Genomic DNA, 21327 nt, shown 5'->3' with positions numbered 1-21327 from the left:
TACGCATCGCAGCGCTGTATGGAACCCACCTTAACTCATTCCAAATGTGGCTGTTTTCCTGCAAGAATCTCCCAGCCCCACTAGCTTTAGCTCCCCACTAATGAGGTTCCCTGTTTACTGGTTATAGAGAAAACAAGGATCTACAGAAAAAATGTATTTGCACCTTGATGAGTTTTCTAATACACAAAAGGTCTCCAGTTTGAAACCTGGTATTAACACAGGGCCATAAAGCAAGGCAACATGGTTGACTCTGGTGGCAGATCTGGACCCTAGGAACGCGCCACTCAACTTTGCTGCCGCCCCCACACACGCCATAGTAGCAGTGGGGTGCACCCAAGGAGAAGGAGAGGGGAACGGGAGCAACAGGCTATGCCCACAGGAACAGTGTTCAAAATTCATCAGGTGCATTCTGCACCTGGCTGTTGGCCACTTGTGACCAAGTGAAAATGCCCAGGCGTCAAGATGGTGCCTGCCATCTCCCCCATCTGGAGAGCATGCCTAGGGATCTTTGGATCTTGGCTGTTTTCACACACTAACAACACATCCTTTAGAATGCTATCCGTTATATTTTTTCTGCACAATCAGAAAAAAATTCAGGAACTCAAAAGTCGTATTAAAAAAATATGACTTTTGAGCCCTCTGGCCCAAAAACGAGGCATTCCATTCTGGCAACTGTAACCCTGGTTTAAGGGGCCAATTGGCAGCTAGCTCATATATCTGAGTTTCTAACACTGCACACGAGCAGTGGGGCACATCCGTGGTGGCGGAGGCACTGCTGGGCACCAAGAGCTGGGGTTGCCTCAAGCGGCAAAGCACCCTGGGCTGGCTCTGCATCAACATGTAGATATTTATAGGGAGGCCCATAGTTCAACTCTAGAGCACATGAGTTGCATGCAGAATGTCCTAGGTTCGTCTACATAGGGCTAGGAAAGACACCTGCCTGGAACCCAGCTGCCCATCAGTATAGACTAGCCTGCTGGCTAAGGCTGATGGGAGTTGTAGTCTGAAACATCTGGAGGGCACCAGTTTGGGGAAGGCTAGTGTAGACCCACCATCTGCCTCAGTGTGCATCAGCTTCCTACATCCTTATGCATGCTGGCATAATAGTAAGTGGCAGTGAGATGCAGACTCTCGGTTTTAATCCTTTACCTATCACCAAGTTTGTTTCCAACAGCTGAAACACTATAATGGGAAGGAAAACAAACCCAAACAAAAGCATGAAAGAAAAGAAAATTAAAGGCTGAATTGGGAGGTCACCGTAAAGGCAGGACAGGACCCAGAGTTCCAACGGGCTGCACTGACGCAGGAAAAGTTAATGAGACAAGTAAGCAGAGTAGGGAAAGAGTCTCTGTCAGAGAAGGCTAATCAGCTTATTAGGAGGAGAGCCAAAACTACATTCTCAATATACCTGGTCACTGTTAATTCTCAGCAAACAAAGGCATAACTAGACTGAAAGGGTTATTGCATGTCCCAACACTGTACAGGTTCATGCGCATTTCCTGCCAGAATGCCTCATCAAGATTTCCTATTTTATCATATCTTCTTGTTTTAGTTCCCCCACATCTTCTTCCTTGGAGCAGTTTTAGAAGACCCATGCCAACATCAAAGAAACAAAACACACCTGAGGCCAGTTGCACCTCAGGCAAACACACAGCTGACAGTATGGTGGACAGCCCCATTTGTGTGTGACCATCATAACACATGAATCGCCTTACATTCTGAAATGAATACTGGAGATTTCAGATACTCCTGTGAGCCCCACAACCTAGTAGCTCATGTGCTATGTTGCTCATCTGAACAGATTATTCTAATGAGTGAGAAAACATTGTTTGAATTGGTTCCTAAGAAAGCATCTGCAGGCAAAATGTCTCAAAAGGCAAGTGGAAACAAAGCTGTTCTCATATAATTACACCATAATTATTTTATAATCATTATAAAAAGAATCATAATTGCAGAAGTAATAAAAAGGAGGGAAGCTTTCATTAATTTGAAGCAGTTCACACACTTAACACTGCTTTTATTTATTATCTCAGCATCAGGTGAGGTCATTCCAGGAGTTGCGAAATTTTGGTACCAGCTAGTATTGTGGGCATGGTACAGATTTAACAAACTATGGTTTGTTGTTACATGCCTTGGGCTTGTATGAACTCCCCATCACACACAGATGAAGAAAAGAGATTTAAGATTTCCGTTCCTGATTAACTAGAAATTGTAATCTGCAATTGTGTCCAATCATTGTTAAGTTTTTCAGGCTCAGACACAATGCTAAATTGCATCTAAACAGAATCAAAAGCTTCTGATCTTTTCCTCGTGACCACACTGGAGGAAGGAGGAAGAACATAAACATAAGGTTAGTTCTCGTAAAACAAGGCTATGGCAATGTTACAACCCAACCAGTTCACTGTGGCCAAAGGAGAAGGAATGTTGAACAGGCCAAGTATGTATGTGAAACATTGGATACCTGTTACTAAAACATTCCAAATGCTAGCACTGCTTTGTTATTTGTATCCAGTGACGCTGGCTTCAACAAAGCATGCAAAGTTTAGCAGCAAACCAAGATGAGGAACAACTTTAAACATTGCTTCAGATTGCAACGCAAACTCAACGCAAGTTAATGTTTTATCAATATTTTTTTTAATTAAAAAAAACTAGAATACCTGTAATTGAAAACAAGTCTGTTTTAAAAACTGGACAACTTAAAAGATACACAGTGAATTCAAGATACAAATAAAAAAGGAGCATGTGCCTTTCATAGCGGACACGGTACCGTCATTCTCCAGAATTTTCAGTTTAAAGGAAATTGCAGAATATAGCATACCCTGAAGAATCACACTGGGTTTCTGATATGCAATCCTGACCTAGAAAGGGCAATATTCTGATGACGTGGCTGCTTATACCCTTATGACCCAATTCCCACAAGCCAAGAGTGTCATCCAGCCGCTTAGAAGTAACTGAGGCAAAGTTCTCCTCTGGCTTCCACTTGCTTAGCGGTGTTGCATCTCGGGTATCAGATTATCTAGGCAGCTTTTGGTCTGGCAGTAGAGCGCTATGGGTTACTTGCCAGACTTCGGAATTCGAATCCAAGCACCATAAGTAACTTTGCAAAAATGAAAGTTGCATAAGTATTGGCTTTCTAATGCCACCCTGTTAGTGCAAACCTGCCAAAGAGTTTCGAAGGGATTTGATGTGGGCTTGTTCCTTTTATCTTGGAGTAACTGTGATTCTTGAAAGTACAGTACATTCACTCTTAAAAATAAATGTGGCATATTTCCACTATAGTAACTGGCAACAACAGCTAGCTTAAAAAGCCATCAGACATCAAGGGTGATTAACAATCCCTTGATACTATCCTAATGTGATTTCCTGCCCCTAACAGCAGCAATTTCCCTTAGAAACTTAAGCAAACAAACTGGATCCGTGCATTCCAAATCACATTCAAAATTTCCACTGCAGTTTAGAGGCAGTAGGCAAGAGAAAGCCACTGAAACCAACTTTATGGCTTTAAATGCTGGGCAAACACAAGCACTCTGCCTTGCCTTATCTGGGCTTCATTACAAGTGCTTGTGTTCTAGTTTTCAGGTTTCTTTAAAAGCAGCAAGGAATCTAGCACCTAGGAGGAATATTTGATTACACACCCCAAAAAAGGGAATAACAGACACCTAAAAGCAGAGAATTCAGCACATGAGTCTGAGCAGCATATCCTACACATCTTATGCCTTGGATTTATTTAGCCCTGGCTCTCTGCTCCGTTGCTATTATTGGTAAGGAAGGCCAAGAAGGTTCTTTACCGTAAATAACTGGCTCACTACTTCTAACGTAATCCGTAGGTGAATTGCATCAGAAGGATATCTCGAGCCAAAGTATGAGAGATGCTAATACTGTAGTCCTGGGGCAGTCCCCTCCATAAACACTTAAGACCAAAGACGGAAATGCACTGTAGTAATGTCTCGCCCCTCCCGCAACAACACACACACACACACACACACACGTGTGAACCAAAAAAAGCGCCATTTAAGGCAGGACGCTTTTCATTCCCAAAGCCAAATTAGATCAGCCCATCATATGCCTGCGGTGCGCAGTTGGGGAAGGGGAGAGTTTGCCCACCCTCTGGAAATCGCAATGTGGGAAGGGGATAGTGGAATTGGGGGGGGGGGGGAGAGAGAAACGAAAAGGCGATCTGAACACCCCCACCCCAGCCGCATGATCCCCGATTCGACCTACCTAGGCAGGACGTCCCTTCCGACTTCCTCTACGCCGTGACTTACACTATAAATATTGCATCATGCACCACGCTGCTCGCAAAATGGATTCCTCGCGTAGCATGTGGCTGAGGTCCGGAGCACATGTTCGCCCAGTGAGAAGGCGGCCGGGCCGGGCGGAAAAGCCTGCCTGCCAGCCAGCCAGCGCGATCTCGTTCAGAGAAAGAGATGTGGGCGAACCGGACCCGCGTGTTCCCGGGGCTTCCCCCACCCACCCCCGATTCTCCACCTCTCCGGATGAGCCTTCCAACTCAAAGGGACATCCGAGCAAGGCGATCTAGCCAACTCTGCATGTATAGAGGCTGGAGGAGAAAGAAAGGACACAGGCGCTGGGGGAGAAACCGCTGCCTGGGGGTCACCCCGGTTACTCACCCCGCCTGCGCCCGGTCAAGTTCCTGGTGAAACGGTGACAGCAGCAGCTGGTGGAAAAGGGAGAGAGAAGGAAGGGAAAGGAGCGCGCGGCGGCGGCGGCGGCCGAGGAATGCGTGAAGCCGTGTTGCGCGCTCGCCGGCTGCCGCGATCTCAGGAGCGGGCCGAAAAGGTGCTGCCGGTGGCGGCGGCTCGTCTCTACGCGTCGAGGCGGCTCCTCCCTCCTCGGTAGTGAATGGAGGCAGCCGCAGGCGACGAGGGCGGGGAATAAGGCGCGGAGGGGAGGGACTCCGAGCGGCTCACAGCCGGCGTCGCCTCCTTCGCCCTTTCTCCACCCCCTCGGGCGGTTTTATTATAGCAAGGGAAGGAGGCAGGGAGGACGCCGCCGAGCGGGAAGCGGGCCGTCTGAAGAGAAGGGCATTGAGGGACGACGACGACGACAGGAGCGTCCGCGGGCTGAGGCGGTCAAGCCAGGCGCAGTAGCCCAGGGCTGCCGCCGCCGCCGCCTCTGCCCGTCCCAGTGTTGGCACGTTTGGAAAGGCGCCCGGGGCACCGCTCGGCGCGTCCCAGGAGGCTGAGCGCGCGCGCGCCTCTCCCGCTCCCCACTCGGCATTCCCGCCCAAAGGGTGTGTTCCGAGGGCAGGGCTGCGAAGCGCGCCAGCTGCGTCTCGGCTTCCTTCCTCTCTCCGTCTGGCTGTACCCTCCACTCCCCCGCCACACGCACGCAGCTTACCTTTCCTCCCCCGCCCCGGGCGAGGAGGAGGAGGCAAGTTCAAAGCGTCACCGCGTGTGTGTCATTATCTCCCGCGTCACTGGAAAGGTTCCGAGAGATAAGGGGAGGGGAGGAGGAGGGGGCAGCTGTAGAGAAAGAGCGCGAGAGGGACGGAAGGGGCACGAGAGGGCGGGGGGGGGGAGGGAAGGGGCACGAGAGGGCGGGGGGGGGAGAGAAGGGGACGGACCCCGGACCAAGCCGCCTCTGCTTTGCGCTCGTCAAGGCAGGAAGGGAGCAATGGGCAATGGCATGCCACACTAGGCTTGCTGGTTTGGGGTGTTCAGCCTGGACGGGTCTGTGCCGTCTAATGCCGTTTTTGTTTGCTTTGTGAATGGCCGCTGCTAACAATGTGGATTTTTTGGTATTTCGTTTTCTTCTTGCTCCTTTACAATTCTTTGCCCAACCGCAACCACATAGACATATCAAAACAGACAAACACGTGCACATGTATGTACGCACCAGCAACTCAGGATAACACTACATGCATCTGATGAAGCGATCTACAGTCTCATACTCTCCAACATTTCTTCGGTGAAAATAGGGACGTCCTAAGGGAAAGCGGGACATTCTGGGATCAGATCAGAAACAGGGGCAGCTTCTATAAATCCGGGACTGTCCCTGGAAAAATAGCGAGAATTGAAGAGTCTGCAATCTAAGGACCACCTCTCCCCATATGAACCGACCTGGATCCTTTTTTGCAGTGACTCCCCACTTGTGGGATGCTCAGGGCCAGATTTAGGTTTGATGAGGCCCTAAGCTACTGAAGGTATATGTCCAGCTGTCCTTTGTCAACAACAAATTGGCACGGTTTTTTATGTTGAATATATGCTATATGGTAATTTACTTACCATTACGTACATCATAGGAGCCTACACACCACAAAACACTGTTGCTGTATGTAGGTTTTATTTGTTTTTTATATTGTATTTTAGAAGTGTGCATCCAGGTTTTTTCATTTAATTTTTTTTGGGGGGGGGCCAAGAGAGTGGGGCCGGAAGCTATAGCTTGTTTAGCTTATACGTAAATCCGGCACTGGGGATGCTCTCCCCAAGGAGGCTCACTAGGCAAAAATCTTCCTCTTCTCCCAGGTCTTTGGCTAATTAAATAACATATGGCCTTTTAAACTGATGGGGAGGAGCATTGTTTATGTTTGTTATGGTATGTATTTTTGTGTTTTTCTATTGTAAGCTACCCTGATATCCTCAGAAGGAGGGTGGTATAAAGGTAAAGGGACCCCTGACCATTAGGTCCAGTCGCGGCCGACTGGGGTTGCGGCGCTCATCTTGCTTTATTCGCCGAGGGAGCCGGCGTACAGCTTAAGGGTCATGTGGCCAGCATGACTAACCCGCTTCTGGAGAATCAGAGCAGCGCACGGAAACGCTGTTTACCTTCCTGCCAGAGCAGTACTTATTTATCTACTTGCACTTTGACGTGCTTTCAAACTAATGGGAGCTCACCCCGTCGCGGGGATTCAAACCTCCAACCTTCTTATCAGCAAGTCCTAGGCTCTGTGGTTTAACGCACAGTGCCACCCGTGTCCCTTGATGGAGGGTGGTAAAGACATTTTAAAAATGATATTCATTATTAGAAATCAAAAATTGACAGATGGAGCCACCTAACAGTTCAAATGTAACACTGAGGGTCTAATTAAAACATGTAACTTGTCACTAAAATTGTTCTCTACCAGATTTAACAGTACAGTCCGTTTCTATTTATAAGTACCGTAAGTCCTGTTGAATTCAATGGGGCTTACTCCTAGTTAGGGGGTGGGGACTGCTACCTAAGTCATGAGTCATTGTGGTTTTATGGAATCTGCCTGAAACAGCTTGCAAGAAGAGACTGTCTTTATTGATCTTACGCAAGCTGCTCTGGGACGCCTTTTATGGAGGATAAAATGCTTTAAATGGATATATTAGAATAACTATTCTTCAGCTGACCTTCAAGATTACTGTGTGCTGCAAGGGTAATTGTGCCCTTTAGCGTAGCTTTCCCCAACCTTGGGTCCTCAAGTGTTACCACAACCCATATCATCCCCAGCCATCATGGCCAATTGTTGGTGGTGATGGGACCTGCAGTTTAGAAAAATCTGGGGGGCCCAAAGTGCGTGAGCCTTTTAAAAAGCAGGCATCAATTTCACAAATGACAATGACACTTCTAATTCTGAGCAGCCTTAGTTGAAAGTCTTAAGAAGTTCAAATAGCTCTACTTTCAAGTAAGCATGTTTACCATTGTAAACATGCTATGCCATCCAGTCAAGTGCATGTTTCTCAACAGTAAATCCCACCAATTTCAATGGGCTTGGTTTCCATGTGTAAGTCATAGGCTTTCATCCTTAGCCTTCAATATACCACTTTTTTTTTTTTGCTGTTTTTACATAATATTGTAAAATAAGTTTCTCTTTCTTTTTTTTGAGTATTTTTTTTTTATAAGGTTGCTACTCATGTAAAACCTGCTTTGTGGCTAAAGTGGGATTAAAAATAAATGGTTCCTGTTATTGTTCTTTTCAAAAATGTAAACATACAACTACCAATCTATGCAATAATGGCATGTATTTCCACAAATCGTAATGGAAAAAGCAAGGGAGAAACAGTACACCACAAATGTCCATCAACCTTATACCACTTTAACTGTCATGGTCCCCCCCCCCAAGAAAAAAAAGAAGAGGAGGAGAATTGCAGTTGGTGAGTTGCAGAAAACTTTCTGTTTGAGATCCTTGGTCCCTTCTCAAAGAACTAGGATTCTCAGGGTTCCCTGAGTAGATGGAATGCCTTAATCAGTTTAAATTTGCACTGTTCATAAGCCCAGGGAGCTTCCATATCTTCCCAGAGTGGCTACACATTGAATTTATAACCACATTTCTCAACTTTAACATAAGCCAGGGGTAGGGAAGCTGTGGCCTTCCAGATGTTGTTGGACTACAGCTCCCATTATCTCTGCCCATTGGCCACACTGGAAGATGGGACTTGGAGTTCAACAGTAACTAGAGGGTTGCAAGTTACCTAGAGCAATGGTAACCATGGCTTTCCTGGTGCTGTTGGGAGTACAGCTCCCATTATCATTGTCTGCCATTGGAGATACTGTCGCCAAACCCTGTTAGTAAATAACAAAGTCTGCTTCCATTTTGAGCAATGTAAATATGGACTGCATTTTATACATTTTTGCCTGTGCCCTTAAAAACTCTTATTATTGTTGTTAATCCAAAAGTTAATATATTCTTAATCGCCTAAGGCAGGCTAAGAGAAAAAATATAATATGCTTAGATTAATGTAGAACTTTAATTCATTTTGAATACACCACATAGCACACCCTTTTCTTAATCTGCAATCTCATCGGACCAGCTCAAAGTCAAAAAAGGAACAACCCGGTGCAATTTACATTATTTTACAAGTCATTTCTTTCCCACTTGCCCTCCTTATTTATTATATCACTTTTCCCATAGCCCTTTTTCAGTTGCAGTGAGAAGAGATTAAGACACAAATAACAGAAATATGTTTCCTCCATTTAGAATGTACTAACTTTTGATTGAAACGCCTACCTGCCTTTTAGAAATGCATTACAGTTTTGGTGGAAAATCATTTTAAACACTGTTACAAATGAAAAGGACCTTTTGATTCTCTTCCCCACCGGCCTTGAAAAATAGTGGTTTTGAAAAACTTCCCAGCTGATCTGCCCACTGTGAAATAGCTAATTCAGATTCAGAAAGGTTTGAAGCTCCAGAGCCTCAGGTGTGCTCTGATACACAGCTGGGGCTCTTCTATACTGTATACGACTGTTAAACTCAAAGGAGAGTTTCAGGTGCGCATCAGAAACTTTATCTGAATGCAAACAGTTGGATCACAGCACCCTGGCTATTGGACTTACATTTAATTGCATGCGGTTTCCACCTGGTTTCAGGATTAGTTAATTTTTCTTTTATCCTGAAACATCAGGAAGGCCTTGCTGTTTGCTGATGGAGCACCGTTTAGAGAAATTCGTGTTTTCCATGGCTGGCCCCTTGAACTATTATCATCATACGTTGCGGAGACTGCCGAAGTTAAACCAATTCTCTCCATAATTGTTAAGCTAATAATAAAAGCATGCCTGATTCTGCAAGGTTTGGAATGATTGACTTTTGTCAGTTTCTGAGGGATTACATTATACAACTTCAAATGAATCATGTATACATCAAATATATATGTGGAAAGGATGGGGGGGGGAGTTGCGCCCACGTTCCCACATCAAAAAGCCTTCCTTCTCCACAGAAATAGAACTATCATTACGGTCATTATCTTTTAGAAGTAAAGCATTACAGAAAGGTAGGAGATGTAAAGCTGTCAGCTCTCAGTTTAATAGCTGGCTCTTTTTTCCCTCAAGTAAAGTGGAACTTGCACAACACACTCCTTTGCTCGTGACCAACAAGCACATTCAGCACACATTTAAAGCACATCACTTCCTCCAAATGAAGCCAGGGAACTGTAGTTTGTCAAAGGTGCTGATCATTGTAGCTCTGGGGGCAGAAAGAAACTAAAGTTCCCAGGAATCTTTAGAGGAGGCCATGTGCTTTAAATGTATGGTGTGGGTCTGCCCCCAATTTTTGTTGTCTTCATTGTCGTTTTTAAACACCTCTCTTAGCTATTTCTGTGTAACACTCCTACCTTCACCCAGATGCTCTCACTTCTAGATCCTCCATAGCAAATAGAAGCCAATCCGGTATTTATGGAGCTCTCTTTAACTTCGCTTCTGTAAGAGATAGCCTCCTTGTTGCATGCAGGGCCCTTTTCTAACCTGATTCAGCTGCCCCACAAGTATGCAATGTACAATCTAACGTTTTATGTTCCCCCTTCTCCACTGTACACTTGTGTGCGTCAGTAGTAACCTTGACCCCGCCTTGCTACAAGTCTGAGTGTGTGGCCAGCCCGGCCACTGCAGAATGTTTGTCACGATCAACCAATTGGAAAGGGCTATAAGAACAAAATACTGAAGGAGGGTGGAAGGGGGGAAGTAAAAATGTCCATTGTTGGCTTGGAAAAACATCAAGGTCAGCACTGACACCTGGCAAGGCCCACTGCTGATGTCAGCCTCGGGGCCTCCCTTCAAAGGGGGGTGGGGTGGAGAAAACAGTCTGCCCTGGCATTCTGAACAGCTCCAAGAGCTTCGTCTCGGCTCACTTTTATGGTGCCTTCTTGACCTAACAATGTTTTGGAGCATCAAAAGGGTGTCTAAAGAGTTTCTCGAGCACTATCACTGCAGCAAGATAAGCCCTCCATGTCTCACTGACGGCAAGGAAGAATGGCTGGATGATCAACCTGATTCCTTCCCATACTGGTTTCATGTGTTGACAAAATCAGCTCCATGTTGTACTGTTGGTGGGTGGGTAGATTTGTCTATTTAACAGGGAAAATTCTAAGAATTTTTGAAAAACCAACCAGATTTTGCAAATAATAAATAAACAAATTGTTTTTAAATGCTCCCAGGAAGTGACGCAACATAGAATCATATACTCTTAAGAGATGGAAGGGACCCAAGGGTCATCTAGCCCAACCCCTTGCAATGCAGGAATCTCAGCTAAAGCATCCATGGCAGATGGCCCTCAAAACCCTCTGTGAGGTGTGAAGGAGAGTCCACCACACCTCATGGGAGTCTGTTCCTCTGCCGAACAGCTCTTACTGTCAGAAAGTTTTCCCCGAATGTTGAGTCAGAATCTCCTTTCTTGTAACTTGAAGCCTTTGGTTTGAGTCCTACTCTTCAGAGCAGGAGAAAACAAGCATGCTCCCTCTTCCATGTGTCAGCCCTTAAGATATTTGAAGATGGCTATCATATCTCCTCTCAGTCTCCTCTTTTCCAGGCTAACCATACCCAGCTCTTTCAAGCGCTCCTCATAAGGCTTAGTTATGCCTCGGCCCAGAATACCTGAAGGAACGTCTCCACCCCCATCGTTCAGCCCGGATACTGAGGCCCAGCGCCAAGGGCCTTCTGGTGGTTCCCTCACTGTGAGAAGCGACGTTACAGGGAACCAGGCAGAGGGCCTTTTCGGTAGTGGCACCCGCCCTGTGGAACACCCTCCCATCAGATGTCAAGGAAATAAACAGCTATCTGACTTTTAGAAGACATCTGAAGGCAGCCCTGTTTAGGGAAGTTTTTAATGACTGTTTTAATGTAGGGTATTTTTTATATTTTGTTGGAAGCCGCCCAGAGTGGCTGGGGAAACCCAGCCAGGTGGGCGGGATATAAATTTTATTATTATTATTATTATTATTATTATTATTATTATTATTATTGTTTCCAGACCCTTGATGATCTTGTTTGCCCTCCTCTGCACATGTTCCAGCTTGTAAACATCCTTCTTAAAATGTGGTGCCCAGAATTGGGCACAGTATTCCAGGTGTGGTCTGACTAAGGCAGAATAGGGTGGTACTATTACTTCCCTTGATCTGGATGCTATACTTCCATTGCGGTTCCTTCCCGGAGAACTGTGCAGAGAAAAAGTTGTACCTGTCAGGGAACTGAAGTGTTCTCTTGTGGGTAGCAGTGGCACCAGTAAAGGAACATCCTAGCTGGCAAAAGAGAGAAAAGAGAGAGTAGTGCTAAGTCATATGATAGGGCTAATTAATTACTTAAACAATTAATTAACACAGGGGTCGGCAAATTTTTTTAGCCACAGGCTAAACACCAGAGCCGTTTTCCCCATAGGCTTAGTGGTGCGTTGCACCAGGCCACCAGCCCCTCAGGGGCACCCCAGCAAGTGGGGGCTTTGCCGGCGGCCTCCCTTTTCCCTGCATGCCCGGCAGCTGCGCCCCGTCAATCAAAAGGCTGCTTCCCTCCCAAGCCTCTGCGGGGATCACTCTCCCTTAGCGGCATGGGGGAGAGTTGCGGCCCCCTCCCTCTCCCCAGATGGCTGGCAGTGCACAGCTATGGCCATTCCAACACTATCCATGGTAATTCTGAGGCACTGTGTGGATATTGGCACCCCAACGCCACATCTACTAAAGACGGCCCTGCGGTCCATTGTCCCTCAGACCTTGTGGCGAGCCAGAGAAGCGGCACCAGGGGGAGGGGAGCTGGAAGAAGAGGGGGGGAAGTACCGTAGTCCTCCTCCCCAGCCCCAGCTGCTGCCCTTCCCTTCCCTGGGGCTGCCACCGCTGCTGCTGCTGCTTCTTGTAGGTAGGCAGAGCAAGTTCATCCACTCCACTCTCTGGCCCACAGGAGGACCAAGGTGGCGGTGGTGGGGGGAAGATAAGCGACGCGAAAGGGCTAGCTCCGGAGAGGGGCTGCTTAAAATGGCGCTCAGCCAGCTCAGCCTAGCATCTTTCCTCCTCTAGGCAGGGCAGGGAGAAGCCAGGAGGAGGGAGGGAGGAGGCACCGCTGTGGTGTGTGTGGGGGGGAATGGAATGGTGCAGAAAAAATGGCACACCTGAACAAACAGAATCCCCACACCGATCCACAGACAGTCCTCGAGCCGGATCCTGAAGGCAATTGGGCCTTAGCTTGTCGACCCCTGAATTAACATTTCTGTGCGTACCATACTTTGGGGGTGGGATTTAACATTGCTCTAGGGCAATCATTATGTCAGCACAAGCATTTGTGGTTGCCAGATGTAATGACCAAATTCAATGATATTTGGAATCCATTCTTACAAATACTGTAATAGGTTAAGATCTGGTGAAGTACAATAACAACCTTATAAAATAGACAGTTTTGGGTCCCCCCCCTTTGTTTTCCCTTTTGCACAGGTTCTGTTTTTCTTTTTCTCTTTTTTGTTTGCGTCTCACCATGTTATGTATTTTTAAACTTTCAATAAATATGTTACAACAACGGAAAAACCACCTAGCTGTCTTTTAAAAGTACAAATTTTCCTTTGAAAAAATCTACCCACAAACAGGGTAATACAGAGCTGATTTTGTTAATAGCAGTTATTCGACCCCTGGGTTCAGTGCTCTCCATGTGATCTTTGTCATGTGCCTTTGCTAACATGTGACAGAAAGGTACTGCTGACCCCTGGCATTGCCCATAGCCCTTTCGTCCTTCTCAAAGATCTTGGCTAGGCACCCACTGTGCTCTTGAATTTTGCTCTCTTCTTGAGAGCGGTCCAGCGAGCAGTTCTTGGAAGCCTTGGCTTTTGCATAATTGCACCTTGTGACCGCCCTAGTGAAGGCTTGCTGTGGCTTGGGGCCCTTCTTTTATTTGGATTTACCTTGATGCTGAGGATCTCCACTCCCAACATGCTGCTGAAAGATCATTAGATGAAACAGAGATATCTCATCACATTCTCTTTTTCTCTGGGTCTCTTGCCAGCTTCCCTCAATTCCCCCACCTTTCCCAAGAATGCTGAAACATCACCGTGTAGCTGCCCTTGGCTCCCTGCCTCTTCTCTTTCAATATCTCTCTCCACCCTTCCCTTGTGGGAGAAGCCTTTAGTAATTTGCCTTGCAATCTTCCTTTTATTTTCCTTTGTTTGTAAAAACTCTTTCTTTTGGAAAAGCTCCGGCACTGACCTCCGTTACACCCTCTAGGGTACCTTACAAGGGCACTCTGCTCCCTACACCAAAAGCCTGAACATCATTCAAGTTGAGCTCCTCTACCTTTTGTAAAATGTGCTATTGTGCGGGAGGCGGGGGGGGGGCTTGTTTACAAAGCTATTGTACTACCAACCTTACTGTCTGCTTGTGAAAGATGGACCACTTATAAACGCCATCTCCAACTCCTCGAAAGATTCCACCATTGGTGTCTCCGAAAAAATTTACACATCACTTGGGAAGACAGGCGAACTAATAGCACTGTACTGGAAGAAGCAAAGATCACCAGTGTTGAAGCAGTGATTCTTCAACATCAACTTCGTTGGACTGGTCGTGTTGTGTGGATGCCTGATGATCGTCTTCCAAAGCAACTACTCTATTCCGAACTTAAAAATGGAAAGCATAATGCTGGTGGTAAACAAAAGAGGTTTAATGACTGTCTCAAAGCAAATCTTTAAAAATGTAGTATAATCACTGACAACTGGGAAACACTGGCCTGCGAGCACTCCAGCTGGAGAACAGCTTTTACCAAAGGTATCATGGGCTTTGAAGACACTCAAACTCAGGACGCAAGGGAGAAACGTGCTAAGAGGAAGACACGCCTGGCAAATCCACACCGTGATCAACTCTCGCCCGGGAACCAATGTCCCCACTGCGGAAGGACATGTGGATCCAGAATTGGCCCCACAGTCACCTACGGACTCATTGTTAAAACCGTGTTTATGGAAGACAATCTTACTCGGCTATGAGTAAGAAAGAAGAAGAAAAAGAAGAAGAAAGAAGAAGAAAAAGCCCTCAGATGCAATAAAGCTAGGGCTGTAGAGGAAAGAAGTTCCCTAGCATGGGTAGCCAATATTCTGGGCCCTCCCCAGATGTCAGTTCCAGTTGGCATGGCCAATATTCAGGAATTTTGGGAGTCCAAAAGCCTAAAAAGTTTACCACATTGGCTATTCCTGCACTTGAGGACACACACCCTTGTCATTCAAGTTTCAGTGATGAGCATTGAAATGTAGGTTTCAGGAGAGAGAGAGAGAGAGACCCCCCCCCATTTTTTATTACAGTTTTCACAATACAGTGGTACCTTGGGTTAAAGATGCTTCAGGTTACAGACTCCACTAACCCAGAAATAGTACCTCGGGTTAAGAACTTTGCTTCAGGATGAGAACAGGAATCGCGCAGCGGCTGCGGGAAGCCCCATTAGCTAAAGTGGTGCCTCGGGTTAAGAACAGTTTCAAGTTAAGAATGGACCTCCAGAACGAACTTCTTTCCTCTACAGCCCTAGCTTTATTGCATAGTATTATAATAAAAAAATATTATTTATACCCCACCCACCTGGCTGCGCTTCCCCACTCCATCAAAGATAATGCCAATAATGATAGTAACACTCATGATAAAACACAAAATTGTATATTCCTCTATCATAACTATGCCTGAATCTTCTGTCTGCATACAAAGAAGTGGGTTTTCCCAGCTCTCGCCCAAGAAAGCAGCTCCCTTCCTCGGCCTCACACCCTGAGGAAAACGCATTCTGGCCTGACTCTCGCACAGCTCCCTCTCTTCCATCCAACCCCTCAGAGAGAGACACAAGTCCCGACTAAGCACAGTCGCGTGGCTTGTAGCTCTCTGCTGCAGGTATACACTGAACAGGCATGTTTGCCTCCATGTCACATGGAAGGGCAGCTCAAGCCCTCAATCTAGCCATATGCACTCGCTGCCTTCGGGACTCTCTCTGGTGCCAAAAGCATCTGGGTCTCCTGCAGGAACTGAAACCCACAGAGAAAGAATAAATTCTGCATAAAGCAGATGATTCCAAAAGAAACATTCCAATATCTTGGCTCTGCTGGCAGGCAGTGAAGGCGCTGTGGAGATCAGATTGAGCACCCGGCGCAAGGGAACGGATCCCACTGCTAACAGAAACAGCTTGGCAGGAGACAATAATGCATACCATGCATTTGTGGCAACAAAGGACAATTAGATTGGATCCAAAGATCATTCCTCTCTTATGTTAATAAATAAGGTCTTGCTTATTATTCATACCCTCACATCTCCCATGCATGTCCTGCCTTTCTTTCGTCCTTTGCAACCTCTTGCCTTAATTGTTCCCTTCCTTCTGCAGTCCTCCGCAATTATGAATAGTTATTAGACTTTATTTTCTGATAGTCTAAATCGGTGTGATGTATTTATGAAATTAACACTTAAATAGTTATTCAAATGGCAAAGTAGCTGTTTGGCATATTGATTTAAAACAAGTCTCAAAGATGAACATAAAAATGCCCTCATGCACTTGCCCTTTTAAGAGAAAATGTGTTATTTGTTTATTAATTCAGCATCATATCCATTCAGGTTACAAGCACAGTTACATGCACAAGATTTTAATGTGTAGTCAGTATCTTCCTCCTGCAAATATTGTCATTGTCCCCATTTCAGAGATAAACAGCTGAGGGTCAGCTTTATCAGTATGCCTGAGGCCACTTAATATAAATGTGATTGGACTGGAATTTGACCCTGGGAGGAGACAGTGGAGAAATTCTGTTGTCCAGCCAAAAGTCCTTGTGCTAACACTTTACTAGCTGCTTCCCCAAATATGTCCCTGGGTTCAAAAAGAGCCCCTGTCTTAATCTGTTCACTTCCACCTTTGCTCAATGCATATTTTTTTAAATAAACACCAGAATTATAACCCCAATCCAAGGATCTCTCCTGCTCCTGAAACTTCTCACCTCTCAAGAACATTTGGGCCAGTAAGAAGAAAATCAGTGACAACAGCAGCAACTATCACAACAATGGTTGCCCCACTGTTGGAGCTGGGTATAAACAAATAATTGGACCAGGACAGTAAAACATAAGTCAGGTTACTTCCAGACCATCCTTATATTGGGGAGGGATTGAATCACATACTGGCAATTTCAGTTTCCACAATTAAAGTATATTTGGAACTATTGCACATCAGACTTGTTTCCCCTGCAAAACCAGACTCCCTTTTTTTTTGTAGAAGGAAAGCAATGAGAAAATGCACTGGAAAGTATGGGATGACATTTGCTTGACACAACAATGTCTGACCTTCCCACAAGCCAATCAATAAATAGCCGTCCTCTAACCGCCCTGAAAACTTTGTGCAGACAGACCAGGATGAACGTTCAAGAAATAGGTTGTGGCAACCTCAGAAATCTCCTTTTGCAGCTGCTCATTGCACCTGCCTCTTAATTGTGTCTCTTTCCTGGGAGCTTTCAGATTGCCAAGGGCGAGAGAAATGCAGAAGCGCACACGCTGCAACTTTGCACCACAGGTGCACTTCAGGCTTCACAACTGACAGAGCTCCCCTCCAGGCATGTTACTCATCACGTTCCACAGTTGCTCTGACCTGCAGCGTGATGTCAGCACAGGTAAGAACTGCTATACAGAAGGACATGCTTAGGGGTGGGGGATTATGCCAAGGGCTTTTGGGAAGCTTGGATCTTAAACCAGCACATGCCAGTTCCGTAAAGACAATTGGATACAGAAACTAATGGAGTATGCAGAAATGGTGAAACTTACTGGAATAATAAGAAATCAAGGCAACAAACTTTTTAGAAAGGAATGGAAGTGGTTTATTGAGTATTTACAAACAAGCTGTAAACAGATCAAGACACTGGCAGAATTATTGTAAAAACCTGCCATTTTAAATACAGTTGTTTCTTGGTTCCCGAACGCCTTGATACTCGTACGTTTTGGCTCCGAAACACCAGAAAACCAGAAGTAAGTGTTCCGGTTTTTGAACATTTTTTGGAAGCCGAACATCCAACACGGCTTCCACTTGAGTGCAGGAAATTCCTGCAGCCAATTGGAAGCTGTGTCTTGGTTTTCAAATGTTTTCAGAAGTCGAACGGATCACGTTTGAGAATGGACAAAAATAAATGTAAGGAACTGCAGAAAGGGGGAAAGGAATTGAAATTGAAAATTGAAAATGTTAAAACTATGGTTAAATAATTGTTGTAATGCATATAAATGAAAAGGGGACGCGGGTGGTGCTGTGGGTTAAACCACAGAGCCTAGGGATTGTTGATCAGAAGGTCGGCGGTTCGAATCCCTGTGACAAGGTGAGCTCCCATTGCTTGGTCCCTGCTCCTGCCCACCTAGCAGTTCGAAAGCACATCAAAGTGCAAGAACGTGTAGATAAATAGGTACCGCTTATACAATTATATATATTTTTTAAAATGAAATATTGGAAAGCTGTTGTCAGTCAGTGTGGTCTGACTCAGTATGGCAGCTTACTCTGCTGCTATATCTGGTTGGTAGCTGATGCACACATTTATCCGAGAGAGATGGATTGTGTTCCGAAGTCTGAGGCATTTATGCCAAGGAAAGTTCAGTGCAAGTTTCAATAAACCAGGGCGCTGATCTTCCCAATGTGGGCATTTAGCGCCAGTTCTGAAGGAACCGCACATCTTTTGCTTGCAGGGCTTGTGCTCACCCCATCTGATTCCTCTGTGTCTCCCGGCTGCTTCTTTTGTTCCAGAACGTGCTGTCTCCGATGAGAATCGGCGGTATAATAATAAAACCCCTCAATCCGTGCTCTATTCATTACGAACCTATTAGGGTGCTACATCTCTAAGAAATCTATCCGTTATGTAACTGGCGACGTTCTTAAGTGAGTCAGCCTGTGAATCATGGGAGACGCAATGGTGAGCCATGCCACAGTTTTCTATGCATTTCACCAATACAGACTCTCTCCCTTCTGCCCCCAGCTCCCACCCACCCACCGTCTCCTCCTCCTATCAAGTGAGTGTGTGTGCCTACTTGATTTTTCTCCCCACACACTCTTTTTCATTATTTTTTAAAAATCATTTTTCCTAGTGATTGGGGTAGCTTCTTGTTCTGCATCTGAGTGCAATCTGTATTGCATGTTGATGTTACAGATTGTCAACTGGGTGTGGGGCAGAGGAGGCCTAAGCTCCATTCTGCGATCGCAACAGGAAACAGAAGGACAACCTATTGCACACCCTATTTTGTATGTAGGTAAAATAGAGACACTTGGTTGGAGTGAGAGACACTGGGGGGAGGGTCATTGCTCAATGACAGGGCATCGGCCTTGGATGTGCGGCGTAATGGCTAGAGGGTTTGACTATTGTAGCACCCTGCTTGTGGTTAACGCTTAGCTGGAATGAAATATTCAACGCAGCAATAGAGAAATTAAAATAATAATTTATTTGTCAGACAAATAAATGATAGGCACAGTGGTATATGGTTACCAAAGCTCTGCCCCTTCCAGTCCTGATGGCCAGCACTTATATTTCCTCAGCTCAGCCCCCTTGCTCCTCCTTTGGCTGCCTCTGTCCAATCAGCCTGGTTGAAATTCCTATTGGCTGTTTGCTAGAACCAATAATAAAAGATACACCCATTTCCTATTACCTTTTATGGGAGACAAAGAGCTATATTTCCTTCTATCCATAAATGGCAGACAAGTAGCCATATATCTTACATTTGCCTTGACAAGGCACCTTAATTACCAGATCACCTTTTGCCCCTGTTGCCCCTGCATTCCAAAACAAATGGTTAAAACAAATGGCCTGTGGTATTAAATTCCATCTAAACAGAGATCTTGGGTTCACATTCTCACACACCATCAATGAAATAAGAATCTAACATTTCTTACTTTCTAAATCCTTTGCCTAATTACATTAAGCCAACAAATCTCATACATAACATAGATAGCTTTTTAGAAGAAAAGGCCTTTGCAAAGTAAAAAGGAACTCAGTAAAAAACAGCTTCAAAAGAAGCCTTTTCAGTTTACACCCCCCTTTCCCAGCCAGCTGCTTTTCCCATTAGCTCTTCCCAGAATTTATTGCCCTTTAACTCTCTCAGTATACCTTAAACCTTAGGAAAATATGGCTAGAGTCTGATGGGAGGCGCATGGTATTATTTTCTGTTAGACAATAAATCTTACTATTTACCAACACTTAATTAGTGTTTTTGCAGCTTGATTGTACTCTGTAATATGTAGGGTCAGTGTAATATTTGCTCCCAGCCTGTAATTCCCTTTTACAACTTTGAGAAACTTGTCTCCTGCTACTGCTATAAATCAGGGGGGCCCTTGTTCAGGAGAGCAGGAAGATAAACAACTGCCAGAGTACTTAGCTAGCTGGTTTCTGCCTGGCATGAAACATACAAACATTTGCAAATATATCTTTAAGCTCATTTTAAAATACAGGCCTTGATCAGATGCCTCACTATGACTCATGCGACCAGGGTTCAAATCCCCACTCAGCCATGAAGCTCTCTGGGTGGCCTTGGGCCAGTCACTGTCTCTTAGCCTAACCTACCTCACAGGGTTTTTTGTGAGGCTGAAATGGGGAGGAGGAGAATCGTCTTAATAATATTAAATAATAAAATTTTATTTATATCCCGCCCTCCCCAGCCGAAGCCGGGCTCAGAGCGGCTCACAACATTAAAATGGTACAACATTCTAAAATCATTTCATTTTAAAATCAATTCAAGTCAGATTAGGCTAGAGTCCTGTGAGGATTGCCAAAGGAGGGGGTCAGGCTGTGCCCTGGCCAAAGGCCTGGTGGAACAACTCTGTCTTGCAGGCCCTGTGGAAAGATGTCAAGTCCCGCAGGGCCCTGGTCTCTTGTGACAGAGCGTTCCACCAGATCGGAGCCACAGCCGAAAAAGCTCTGGCTCTGGTTGAGGCCAGCCTAACCTCTCTGTGGCCCGGGACCTCCAAGATGTTTTTGTTTTTGTTTGAAGACCGTAAGGTCCTCCGTGGGACATACCAGGAGAGGCGGTACTCTAGGTATGAGGGTCCTGGGCCGTATAGGGCTCTAAAGGTTAAAACCAGCACTTTAAACCTGATCCTGTACTCCACCGTGAGCCAGTGCAGCTGGTATAGCACTGGGTGAATGTGATCTCGCAGCGAGGACCCCATAAGAGTCTCGCCGCGGCATTCTGCACCTGCTGCAGTTTCTGGGTCAGTCTCAAGGGCAGCCCCACGTAGAGTGAGTTACAATAATCCAGTGTGGAGGTGACCGTCGCGTGGATCACAGTGGCTAGGTCAGGGCGAGAGAGGGAAGGAGCCAACTGCTTAGCTTGGCGGAGATGAAAAAATGCCACCATCTTGAGCTCCTTGGAAAAGAAAGATGGTAAAAAAATGATAAGTAAATAAAGCATAAGGCCCTAGGTTTAATCCCTGGCATCTCCAGGTTGGGCTGCGAGAGAGGTCCAGTCTCTAATCCTGAAGAGCTGCTGCCAGTCAGTGCAGACAATATTGAGCATCGTAGACCAGCAGTCGGTATAAAGGCCGCTTCCTATGTTCCTGTCCTGGGACAAATAGGATGTGCAGGCATTTCAGAAATGAGGGTCATCACTCAGGTGTGGGCTATAAAAGCAGGGTGTTACTTCACAGAGGACAGTGCTTTGTTCTGAAATGGCAGAAGATGGTTCATTGGAGTAAATGGGGTGC

At 45.7% G+C, this 21327-nt stretch overlaps 1 protein-coding gene across 1 annotated transcript in view; it reads right to left on the bottom strand.

Annotated features, from left to right (window-relative positions):
* SLC7A1 (solute carrier family 7 member 1) overlaps positions 1–4758 on the bottom strand; it is a 39252-nt gene extending 34494 nt beyond the window's left edge. Inside the window, exon 1 of the mRNA XM_081909372.1 lies at positions 4632–4758. The gene's annotated coding sequence lies outside the window, so the exon portion shown is untranslated. The remainder of the gene's footprint in view (positions 1–4631) is intronic.
* Between the last annotated feature and the right edge of the window lie 16569 nt (positions 4759–21327).

Source organism: Podarcis melisellensis (genome assembly GCF_964234715.1).
Source record: "Podarcis melisellensis genome assembly, chromosome: 4".
Taxonomy (NCBI): Eukaryota; Metazoa; Chordata; class Lepidosauria; order Squamata; family Lacertidae; genus Podarcis; species Podarcis melisellensis.
The sequence above is the reverse complement of the archived record's forward strand: the minus strand, read 5'-3'. Positions and strand labels throughout refer to the sequence as shown.